Source organism: Melitaea cinxia, chromosome 15 (assembly GCF_905220565.1).
Source record: "Melitaea cinxia chromosome 15, ilMelCinx1.1, whole genome shotgun sequence".
In the NCBI taxonomy this organism is placed as follows: domain Eukaryota; kingdom Metazoa; phylum Arthropoda; class Insecta; order Lepidoptera; family Nymphalidae; genus Melitaea; species Melitaea cinxia.
Genome location: NC_059408.1, coordinates 8,386,594 through 8,398,953, shown reverse-complemented (window position 1 = coordinate 8,398,953; position 12,360 = coordinate 8,386,594). Strand labels below are relative to the sequence as shown.

Below are 12,360 nucleotides of genomic sequence, written 5' to 3'. Positions count from 1 at the left end.
GGAGTTTACTCCGAACTCTGGAATGAAAAAAATGTGAACAGTAAAATCTACTGAACAAATGACCTACGACCTCGTTAATTTGTTGTTAACATCATCTATCGAGATGGCCTTTAGACTTTTCTAATAATGCCATCCGGTTCCAATAGATGGCGTTATTGATTTCATTTATTTACCATTTGATATGGTATTAATATTTTTCTTAGACTAGTAAGCCTTTTTTTGTGCCATGGATTTTCATATAAGGACCCTGGTATGAAAAAAATATGAGGGGTAAAATCTATTGAACGAATGAACTCATTACGTTGCTCGTAACGCCATTTATAATTTTAACAAAATACCTATTACCAATTAACTTAAAAAGTTAATTAACATGTACCAGTATACTAGGCTTATGTGTTACCTCATATTTTTTACTGGGTGAACTGATTTCAATGATTCTTTTTTTAATCGAAAAACGGTGCTTGTCATATTATTCCATTTAACTGTGATCGAGATCTGAGAAGGACTTTTCTCGAGTGATATCTAATAAAGAATTTTTACGTGACTATTTTTCGTCTACCTATCTACGTTGCATTACTTGTCAATGTATTTACAGTCGTTATAATTAGTAATAATTCAACATCTGCCGAACTTTCCACAGGTATGAGTAAGTCAAGTTATATGGGTGGCAAAAATTAAATAAGTTATTATTAGGGTTCTGTGCCGAAGGGTGCAAAGGAGACCCCATTACTAAGCCTACAATGTCTGTCTGTCTAACTTATAAAGGGCTGCCTCTTGAACTGTTACATATAATGTCTAATGTGACATAGATGCTTAAGGCCAAACCATTAAAATATCTACTGAATTTCTACATTTTATTAGTTCATATCTTAGCATATCCATGGAAAGCTATGAATGCTGCTTTAGGTGAAATAACCTGTTTTATGTTTTTTTTTTTTATACAAATTTATATATTATCAGGGCGAGTTAGAAAATTTTGTGTAATAGTATAGTAATTATTTTAATAATTGTATCTTGCTTCAACAGGACCATCTGCTGTAGAACCATCATCCACCAGAGACTATCGGATATTTGCAAAAGCTTCCGCATCAAAAAAAAATTGGTAAGTCCATCAATTTTTATGCAATACTCTGGCAAAAAATCTGCCAAGATCTCAAAAAACTGGCCGTAAGCCGTCCAATTTTTATGATTAACTACCCAGTCATAGTTATCTCTAAGTTCAATTTCAATTAATTAATACTAAATAATGGATTTCCTCATGATGTTTTCCTTTGAGTAGAAAGATTTTAAATTTTCATATTTACATTCTTTTTTTATGTAGCTTACAACAATCCTACTGCAGGGCACAGGGCTTCTCTCTTAAATTTTTAATAAGACTTTATGTCATTTCAGATTCTACTCTGCCGGAGCAGATGTCAGCACCAGAAAGCATGTCTTAAAAACCAAGAACTGAAAAGACCAGTAAAGGTACCTTGCACAGTATATTGCATGTAATATTTATGTTTATGTATTCCATGTATAAGTATTCAAAGCAAACTCGGGTATGACTTGACAATGAAAAAAATTTCAAAATATTTATAGAGGGAAGCAAACAATAATTTTTTATAAGTTTGTACAAGTCAATAATATTATTGTCCTTTTTTATTCTGCCTACCTGTTGTACTTACTGGAAAGTATTGTTAAGGACACACAAAGAAACTAGCGCCATCTAGCGGCAACCATTGAAACCACGCAAAGACAGGAGACCGCATGAAACTCTCTACTCAATACTAGATGGCGTTAGAGGAGCAACTGTGGAACTATATAGAAGTAAAGTCTCGAAAACCGGGTACATGCGCGAACTTTCCAGAATGGTCTGGGCCTCGTCTCGGCCGATATAAATAGCCGCAGCGAGGCGAGCGAGTTCCGTTCAGTTTGAACGATCTTCGAGGCGAATTCAAAGTGAAAACTAGTGATCAAGAGTGGTACCAGCGAAACCTACGACATTGGCTACGACATAGGACATTGTTAGTGCTTAGTGTTTGAACCTAGTGCTTTGTGTTGGACCTAGTGCTTGTGAATAAAGTCTCCAAAAGAGTCAGCAGGTCTTTCTCTCCAAATCCTTTGAACCCTAACACGTAACAACTGGTGTCAGAAGTGGGATTTGGAGATGCCATTGACTCCGAGAGAAGACTTCAAGGACTTCAAGGGCGTCAGGACAAGGGCAAAACGAGCTGCGGAGGCCACACCTACTGGGGACCAAGCTCCGCCCACCGTGGACCAAGCCCCGCCCACTGACCCCGCCTATCATGCCCCGCCCACTGACCACGCCCACCAGGCCCCGCCCACTCGGGCTCAGGTCCCGCCCACTCAGGCTCAGGCCCCGCCCACTCAGGCTCAGGCCCCGTCCACTTTGTCTCAAGCTCCACCCACCGGACCCGCCCACCTTATCAAGCAAGTTTAATTAAATTAATGGAGCTGCAAAAGGCTGAAATTCGTGGTGCTTTGCAAGAATCACAAGAGCAACAAAAGGCTGAAATTCGTGCTTTGCAAGAATCACAAGAGCAACAAAAGGCTGAAATTCGTGGTGCTTTGCAAAAATCACAAGAGCAACAAAAGGCTGAAATTCGTGCTTTGCAAGAATCACAAGAGCAACAAAAGGCTGAAATTCGTGGTGCTTTGCAAAAATCACAAGAGCAACAAAAGGCTGAAATTCGTGGTGCTTTGCAAGAATTACAAGAGCAACAAAAAGAGCTCCAAGAAAAAACGCTTGGGGCTGTAAAAGATGTTAGTGACGCGGTGACCAAGCTTCGAAAAGATGTCGACGTAGTGGAAGAACGAGATACCGGGTTAGGATTGGATGTTGAAAATGTGAAAACCGGCCTCACTGAATTACAGAAGAAAGTAATGCGCCTTGAAACCACGGGAGTCGCGATGTCTAGTGGAAGTACCGGAGTGGCGCAAGGACCGAGAGTGAAAGTGCCTCCGTACGACGGCACTACTCCGTGGAACGCTTATCGTCAACAATTCCAGACTGTTGCTACTGCCAACGGATGGACGGAAGAGCAATGCCTGACCGCTCTCACTGTTGCGCTCAGAGGGCAAGCTTTGTCGGTTCTGGAAGCACTGCCACATACAGGAAACGAGTTCCACGGCTTGATGGAGGCACTTGAATCCCGATACGGAGAGCGACACCTGGAACACGTGTTCCGTGCCCAACTGCGTGACAGAGTCCAACGCTCAGGAGAAGGACTACAACAATGGGCGTTGGAAATTGAAAAACTCGTCAGGAAGGCACACCCAGGAGCCGACACCAAGATGGTAGACACGAATATTGTTCAAGCATTTGTCGACGGAATCAAAGACCTGGAGGTCAGAGCTGCAGTGAGGCTTCGACACCATACCTCGTTAAAGGAAGCGTTGGCGCATGCTTTGGAGGTAGAGGCTGTTCGCCATGACATACGGCAGACCCATAAGATCCGCGAGGTCTCTGAGGAAGTTAAGGAGGTCAAGGCTCCTACGAAGAAAAGCTATGGAGTCATGTGCTACAAGTGCGGCGAAAGGGGCCATCTTCAGCTCAACTGCCCACAGAAGGAGACCCAGATAGCAAGGATGAAAAAGATCGAGGAACAAATAGAGGAGCTGAAGAAACAAGGGGCTTCGTCCCCTGCCCGGGAGCAGGGAAACGAATAAAAGCCAGGACTAAGGGGCGAGTACTAGCTGACGCGGAGGAAGCCCCAATAACTGTTATCTCCCAGGCATGCAGCGGGAATAGTCTTGCGATTCAGGGGACTATTAACGGGACGGATTGCAAAATGACTCTAGACACAGGAGCCTCTAGAACAATAGTGAACCCAAAGCTGGTAAAAGCCGCAAGGGGACACAAGAGGAGAATTAACTGTCGGCTTCTTACGGCCTCCGGTCAGCCAATACCCGTCCTGGGAGAAATGTCAGTTACCATGTATGTAGGGGGGTCCTCATACTCTCATAACGTTATCGTGGCTGAGATTATGGTTAATTGCATCTTGGGTTTGGATTTTATGAAGAAACACAACTGCAGAATTAATGTCACTGACGGAGTTTTCAAGTGTGGTGAAGAAGAAATCTTCATTCTTGGTGGTGCTTGCGGGAAAGTTGCATGTGTAAAGAAAGTCATTATACCTGGAAGAGCGGAAGCTCGGGTGTTGGTGAAACTACCGACAACTGGAAAGAAAAAGTCAAACAGATGCGTGTTGATCGAAGACACACCTACCAAGACATCGGCGCAAAAACTGATGATGGCGAGAACCCTTGTTAGTGGAAGCAGTAACGCTGTGGTCAAGGTTTTGAACCTTGATAATCGCGAGATCTGCTTGAACAAAGGTGACGTCATTGGAAAATGTGAAGAAGTTGTCTGGATGAAAAAGTGTAGTTCGATAACAGGCACAGACTTGGCAAAGAGCAACAACTACGAATTAGTGACTGAGCTACTCGATGACTGCAAGAGTAATCTTACTTATTCGCAGAGCATGAAAGCCAAGAAGTTTTTACAGCGCTACGCGAATATCTTCTCCAGTCACGAAGGGGACCTTGGAAGAACGTCGGTGGTCCAGCACAGGATAGATACCGGAAGCGAGAGACCAATTCGTCAACGAGCAAGACGGATACCAATCGCAAAGGAAAAAGAAGTTGAAGGCCTTTTGGAGGACATGAGAAGGAATAAGATTATTGAACCGTCTGCAAGCCCGTGGTGCTCACCTGTTGTACTGGTGAAAAAGAAAGATGGTAGCACGAGATTTTGTGTGGACTATAGGCGTCTCAATGATGTCTCTAAGAAGGACAGTTACCCGTTACCTCGAATTGACGACACTTTGGATACCCTGAGTGGCATGAAATGGTTCTCAACCCTAGATCTAAAATCTGGATACTGGCAGGTGGAAATTCATCCAAAAGACAAGGAGAAGACAGCTTTCTCGACCGGTAAAGGTTTATTATATAGGCAATTTAAAGTCATGCCCTTCGAATTGTGTAATGCACCTGCTACATTCGAGCGACTCATGGAGTGTGTACTGGCAGGCTTAGTTGGAGAGACTTGCTTAGTCTATTTAGATGACGTCATCATTGTCGGCCGTGACTTCGAGGACCATTTGCAAAACTTTGAGCGAGTTTTCGCTAAAATAGAGGGGGCTAAATTAAAGTTGAACCCGAAAAAGTGTTGTTTATTCAGGAATAAGGTCAGTTATCTCGGCCATGTTATCTCCAGTGATGGAATCCAGACAGACCCGGAGAAACTGGAAGCAGTCCAAAAATGGCCTACCCCTAAGGACAAAACCGAAGTGCGGGCATTCCTCGGACTGTGCTCATACTACAGGCGTTTTGTTAAAGGATTCTCAGAGATAGCCAAGCCATTACATCGGCTGACAGAAGATAAACGACAATTTAGTTGGGATGGGACTTGTGAAGATTCTTTTCAGAAACTAAAAAAACATCTGTGTGAAACACCAATCCTGGGATATCCACAAACCGAAGGTCGATTTATAGTCGACACGGATGCAAGCAACACGGCCATTGGAGGGGTGGTATCTCAAAAACAGGGTGAAAGAGAAGTAGTTATTGCATATTTCAGCAAATCTTTATCCAAGCCAGAGAGAAACTACTGTGTGACAAGAAGAGAACTCTTGGCTGTTGTAAAGACGCTACAACATTTCAACAAGTATCTCATCGGCAGACAGTTCTTACTGCGAACTGATCACGCAGCCTTGAAGTGGCTACTGCAATTCAAGAACCCAGAAGGTCAAGTAGCTCGATGGATTGAGCAGCTTCAGGAGTACGACTTCAAGGTGGAACACCGCAGCGGAAAGGTGCATGGGAATGCCGATGCACTCTCACGAAGGCCGTGTTCGGAAGACTGCAAACATTGTGTTAAGCAAGAATCTAATGAAGTAACATTAAAGCTAACAAGAACAAGTCCTTTGAGTATCTGGGAGAGTGATGCTATGAGCGAAGCTCAACAAAGAGATGACGACCTTCGGCACATCATCACATGGAAGAAACGGGGTGACGTAAAACCAATCTGGAGTGAGGTTGCACCCACTGGCGCTGTCACTAAGGCGTACTGGGCTCAATGGGACAGTCTGATACTTCAAAACGGAATACTCTACCGAAAATGGGAGAAGACTAACGGCAGAGAGTTCCACCTTCAGATAATTGTCCCAAGAACGAGAGTACCAGATGTTCTCCGTGAAATACATGATGGCGTATCAGGAGGTCATCTAGGTGTCAAGAGGACGTTAACAAAAGTGCGAGAACGATTCTACTGGTTGCATTGTCGAGATGATGTACAGGATTGGTGCCGCAAATGTACTACTTGCGCTGCTGTAAAAGGACCACAGACCAGGAGCCGTGGGAATCTGCGGTTGTATAACGTCGGTGCACCGTGGGAACGAATTGCAGTTGACGTAGCGGGGCCATTTCCTGTAACGGAATCGGGAAACAAGTATTTTATGGTCGTCATGGACTACTTCACCAAATGGCCCGAAGTGTTCGCCATACCAAACCAAGAAGCTACAACAGTCGCTTCTAAGTTAGTCGAAGAAGTGATGTGTCGCTTTGGCGTGCCTCTAGAAATCCATTCCGATCAGGGCAGGAACTTCGAATCGCAAGTATTCCAGGAAGTGTGCAGAATTTTGGGCATGCATAAGACGAGGACCACCGCGTACCATCCACAGTCTGATGGAATGGTTGAGAGATTTAACCAGACCCTGGAGAGGCATTTGGCGAAATTGGTAGACGACAAACAAAAAGATTGGGACAAGTATATACCACTCTTCCTTCTGTCGTACCGAACCGCCGAGCATGAGAGCATAAAAGCTACCCCGGTGTATGTCAATTACGGTAGAGAATTACGAATACCAGTAGATCTATTGACTGGAGGGGCACCGGAGGGACCAAATACCGTACAAGACTATGTCAGCGATTTAAAGGAAAAAATGCGCTATATACACGCCTTGGTTCGGGAAAATGGGTTACATTCAAGCGAGAACATGAAAACTAGATACGACCGGAAATCGAACACGAGCGGCTTCAAGGAAGGGTCACTGGTGTGGCTGCATAACCCAACCCGCCGGAAAGGTAAATCGCCAAAGTTGCAGACCAAGTGGGACGGTCCATACAAAGTGGTTACCCGACTGAATGATGTGACCTACAGGATTTAAAAGCAACCAAGAGGGACATTCAAAGTGGTACACATAGACCGTCTGGCGCGTTACCATGGCAGTAACAACGATGCTCGGGACGAGCATCTCTAAGAGGGGAGTAGCGTTAAGGACACACAAAGAAACTAGCGCCATCTAGCGGCAACCATTGAAACCACGCAAAGACAGAAGACCGCATGAAACTCTCTACTCAATACTAGATGGCGTTAGAGGAGCAACTGTGGAACTATATAGAAGTATAGTCTCGAAAACCGGGTACATGCGCGAACTTTCCAGAATGGTCTGGGCCTCGTCTCGGCCGATATAAATAGCCGCAGCGAGGCGAGCGAGTTCCGTTCAGTTTGAACGATCTTCGAGGCGAATTCAAAGTGAAAACTAGTGATCAAGAGTGGTACCAGCGAAACCTACGACATTGGCTACGACATAGGACATTGTTAGTGCTTAGTGTTTGAACCTAGTGCTTTGTGTTGGACCTAGTGCTTGTGAATAAAGTCTCCAAAAGAGTCAGCAGGTCTTTCTCTCCAAATCCTTTGAACCCTAACACGTAACAGTATTAATAAGAAATATTTTGATATACAAATATAATTCAATCTTCCCTTGTCACACTTTAAAACTTTATTATTATTTTTGTTTCAGTAAAATACATTGCAAACCTGAAAAAGACCTTAAAAAAATTGAGAAATAAGAAAGATAACTATGCAACAAGGTTTAAGAAAGTTTTGAAAATGTCCGAAAATATAACTTTTCAGAAGTGCTTACAAAAATTTACAACACTTGCGGCATTGTTTACTGTATGCAGTTTCGGGAGATATCTAAAGAAAAAATGGGAAGGAGGTTTACAAAAGAGGAGAAGATTGTGGCACTCAGCTCATATAATCATATCATCACTATCAACTTCTAACATCCTACCGTTTACTTTCTCCTCTGTCACCGAAAGTGATGTTAGAAGAGTTGCGCTGTCTGTGGCTTCGAATGCCGTCATATGATCCGTAATCCGTGATCCGTAAGCCGTAATATGATCATCCCTATCCTAGATATAATTATTCCTATTTTGTTACACATCCTTAATTACTCTCTCACGTGTAGTAAGTTTCTCAAAACCTGGAAAGATGCACATATTATCCCGATTCCTAAAACAACTAGTGCTACCTGTGTATCCGATTTCCGGCCGATTTCTATTCTTCCTGTCCTCTCAAAAATCTTAGAAAAGTTAGTTTTCCAACAATTACATAGTTTCCTTTACAAACATTCCCTCCTAAATCCTCTTCAGTCTGGATTTCGTTCTGGTCATAGTACGGCTTCAGCTCTGGTCAAGGTTACCGATGACATCCGACTGGCTATGGATAATAAACAACTCACTGTTTTGATACTTTTGGACTTCAGTAACGCGTTCAACTGTGTTGACCACGACATTCTATTGAGTGTGTTGCGCGCTTTCAACATATCTCACTCGGTGACAGACTGGTTTCTGAGCTACCTCAAAGGGCGACGACAGCGCATACGCTACGATGATGCCACATCTTCATGGTGTGATGTCCAAGCCGGCGTACCTCTAGGCAGCGTTCTATCTCTATTGCTCTTCTCAGTCTTCATCAATTCGACTACTCAATCCATTTCTTCTCTCTACCATATGTATGCAGACGATGTCCAAATTTATCGTCACACATCGCTTCGAGATCTTCATAGTACAATTGATTTTATCAACAGAGATTTAGCTAACATTTCTGAGTGGAGCAGACGCTACGGACTTAATGTTAACCCAAGCAAATCACAGGTTGTAGTTATTGATAGTCCAAGCTTGATCGCAGCGGTTGATAGCTCAACACTACCTACTATCTTTTATAATGGTATTAGTCTGCCTTACTGTGCCACCGTAAGGGACCTTGGTATACAACTCGATCGGACGTTGTCGTGGTCAGTACAATTAAAAGAAGTCAGAAGAAAAACCTTCGCTGCGCTGAGCTCCCTACGGCGGCTCAAGTCTTTTTTACCAATTCCTACCAAAATTATTATGGCGAATTCTTTCCTCCTATCGATTCTAACTATGCAGATATAAGCTATATTAGTCTAACAGAGGACCAACTTAATAGGCTTGAGCGTCTTTAAAACTTTGCTATAAGGTTTATATTCTGCCTTCGCAAATATGACCATGTTTCTGAATTTCGTTCCAAGCTCAAGTGGCTTCCAATACGTTCTCGCCGAAACCTGCATACTTTATCTCTTCTGTACTGTGTGTTGTTTGACCCTAAGGCTCCGTCTTATTTAAAAGATAACTTCGAATTTCTCGGGGACCCTTCTTCCCTAAGATCTTCGAGGAGACTAATGTTAAAATTGCCTGTTCAACGCTTCAGCCTGTAATATCCCACTACTAGGCATAGGCCTCTTTCCCCATGTAGGAGAAGGATCAGAGCTTAATCCACCACGCTGCTCCAATGCGGGTTGGCGGATTGCTGTTCATAAAACAACATTTTTCAGTCAGTTTTTCACCGTTCGGGCAATTAAACTATGGAATAATTTAAGCCAAATCACTCCCAACGTTCAAAAGATTAGTTAAAATACATTACCTTAATACTGAGAGCGATTTCAATTAAATTTATTTATTTATTTTATTTATTAATTTTTATTATTATTTTTTTATTTATGGCGAAATTGATTGTAAGTGCTATGAGATACTGTTGTTATATTTATTAGTTTATTATATTATATTATTCAAATGTATATATATGTATCGCTTGTAAGTATTAATGTGTAGATATTTGTTTGTAAGTTTATTACAATATAACTGCACTACCTATCCGATCTTCAAATAAATAGTATTCAATCCTATTTCGGGTTGTCTGGAAGAAATGGCTAACTAGCCATAAGACCGCCTCTAGTACTACAGATTCTTAAGTTGTCTGTATTATTATTATTTTGTATTTGCATATTGTGGTGTACAATAAAGAGTAAATAAATAAAAAAAAATATACATAAACAAGGGCCAAAAGCTTACAGATGGCTAAGTAAAATTTTCATTTTACCATCCCCTATGACTTTAAGTCGTGTTGTTTTCGGAGCAGGTATAAGACCTGGAACAAATAAGAAGATTTTTGCACAACTCAGGAAACAGACACAGAGTATGAAGGAAAGTGAAAAGATATGCATGGTCTTGTTTAATGAAATAGCAATAACACCACACTTTGACCACGACAGAAAAAGAGGTTCAATTAGTGGATTTGTAACAAATGGAATATATACAAAACGGAATATAGCAGACCATGCCCTGGTTTTTATGTTGCGAGCTGTTATAAACAATTACAAGCAACCCATTGCTTATACATTTTGTAGAGGGACAACACCTAAAGGAGAATTAAAAATGTTATTGAAAAACATAATAACAGAACTGCAGGAATGTGGGTTTAAAGTAGTGGCAACGGTGTGTGACCAGAGTTGTACGAATGTGAGCACTATAAATAGCCTAATAGAAGAAACACGAGTCAACTACTTAAAAAAGGATAAGGCTCTGAACAAACAAATATTTGAAGTAAATAGAGAGGAAGTGAGCCCGTATTTTTGTTTTCTGTATTTCACATAAAGGAATACTTGACTGGAATGTAAAGATACTGCAGACGTCTTGTTATTTTTTGATCAATTGTTTGATTCCCTGAATGTAAGTTACGAAAACTCAAGAAAACGGCATGGAAAGTTACTTTTAAGAGCAGTAACACCGAAATCAGAGCACAATAAGCTGTGGGCAAAAGCAAAACGAGTTTTAAAAACTATAAAATTTGTCAATAAAGAAGGAAGGGAAGGTAGTGTACCATTAGTAATGAACTGGATTCGTACCATAGAAAATATAGAGTTACTAAAAAACAGGCTATGTATACTAAAGACTATGTCAATTTGGATGAGGCATTTCAACCAGGATCCTCTTGAAATTTTTTTTGGCTGCATACGTTCCCATGGCATCAGAAACATCTCTCCAACACCATATGCCTTTGAATCAGCTTTTACGAGCTTGTCAATAAACAATCTATCTAGCAATCACATTGTAGGGGCAAATTGTGAAGAAGACGATTGTAAAGTTTTTAAATCATCTTTTTCCTTCTGCAAAAACATGATTATTGATTGTGAAATTATTGATTTCACCATAAAAAAGAGTGATAATAGAATATTTAGTCAGCTTAGCTATGTAACTGGATATGTATTAAAAAAAGCCAAACAAAGAGTTGTAAAAAATTGTGAGCTATGCAAAGAGGTGCTGTTTTCTGGTTATGGGAACGATTATATACAACTTCGAGAGTATGACTCAACTAGGTCACTTACCTACCCTTCTGAGGCAATTATAAAAATATTTTCTGAAAAAAAAAATATTTATCCAGGATGTGGCAAATTATATTTTACAAAACAAAAGTAATTTAAGTAATATAAAATGTTATTTAAAAACTCTTTTGTATACGAAAATTGATTTCAGCTGTTCTTCTTGCCCGGCATATAAAAATGAATTAACAGAATTCTTTTTTGAACTGTGCTCTAGACTTTTTATTTTTAACTGGTGCCGGGATAAATTGTTAAACGGCACCAGCGCACTATCCGTCAATACCCAAGACGAAATAAAGAAACTCGCCTGTGAATACAGACAAAAAATGAATAATAACTGCAAATAATATTTCTGTATTTTATTCCTTCTACCTATTCTCCAAAGCTTTTTTGCAAATAACTTGTTACGTGGAGAATTTAAACACATTATTTATTATCATTTATTTTATCTAAATCCTAAGGTGGATACCATGGTGGATACCTATTATATCGTTTGGGTGTAGTTATACATACATATAGGTACAACACTTCTTAGTTCTCGACAATAACACGAGATATCGCTATGTTGGCTAGGCGACTGATGACTCTATTAGTAGTGTGCTCTATGATATTAACCGGATAAGTTTAGTAATACACAACCAATCGTCAAACGCGCCGAAATGATACTGTCATGCGGCCATTTTGTGCGCCTTTTAAATTCTGTCGGATTATTCTTATTTTAGGGATCCAGTAGTCACAAATAAAAATTACCCACAATTATTGTAATTTTATGAGGTTTTTTTTCTAATTTTTACAATAATGAATCATATAGAAACAAATATAGCAATCTCCAATCGGGGTAGTGAAACGCATGTCAGTTGATACTTTAATGAGGTCATACATGACAGAG

General features: G+C 40.9%; 1 long non-coding RNA gene across 1 annotated transcript; it reads left to right on the top strand.

Annotated features, from left to right (window-relative positions):
- Positions 1–599: 599 nt before the first annotated feature.
- On the top strand, positions 600–1,477 carry LOC123660390. Its single transcript, XR_006744181.1, has 3 exons — positions 600–640; positions 1,027–1,102; positions 1,393–1,477. It is a non-coding gene; the product is annotated as an uncharacterized LOC123660390 (long non-coding RNA).
- Positions 1,478–12,360: the final 10,883 nt, after the last annotated feature.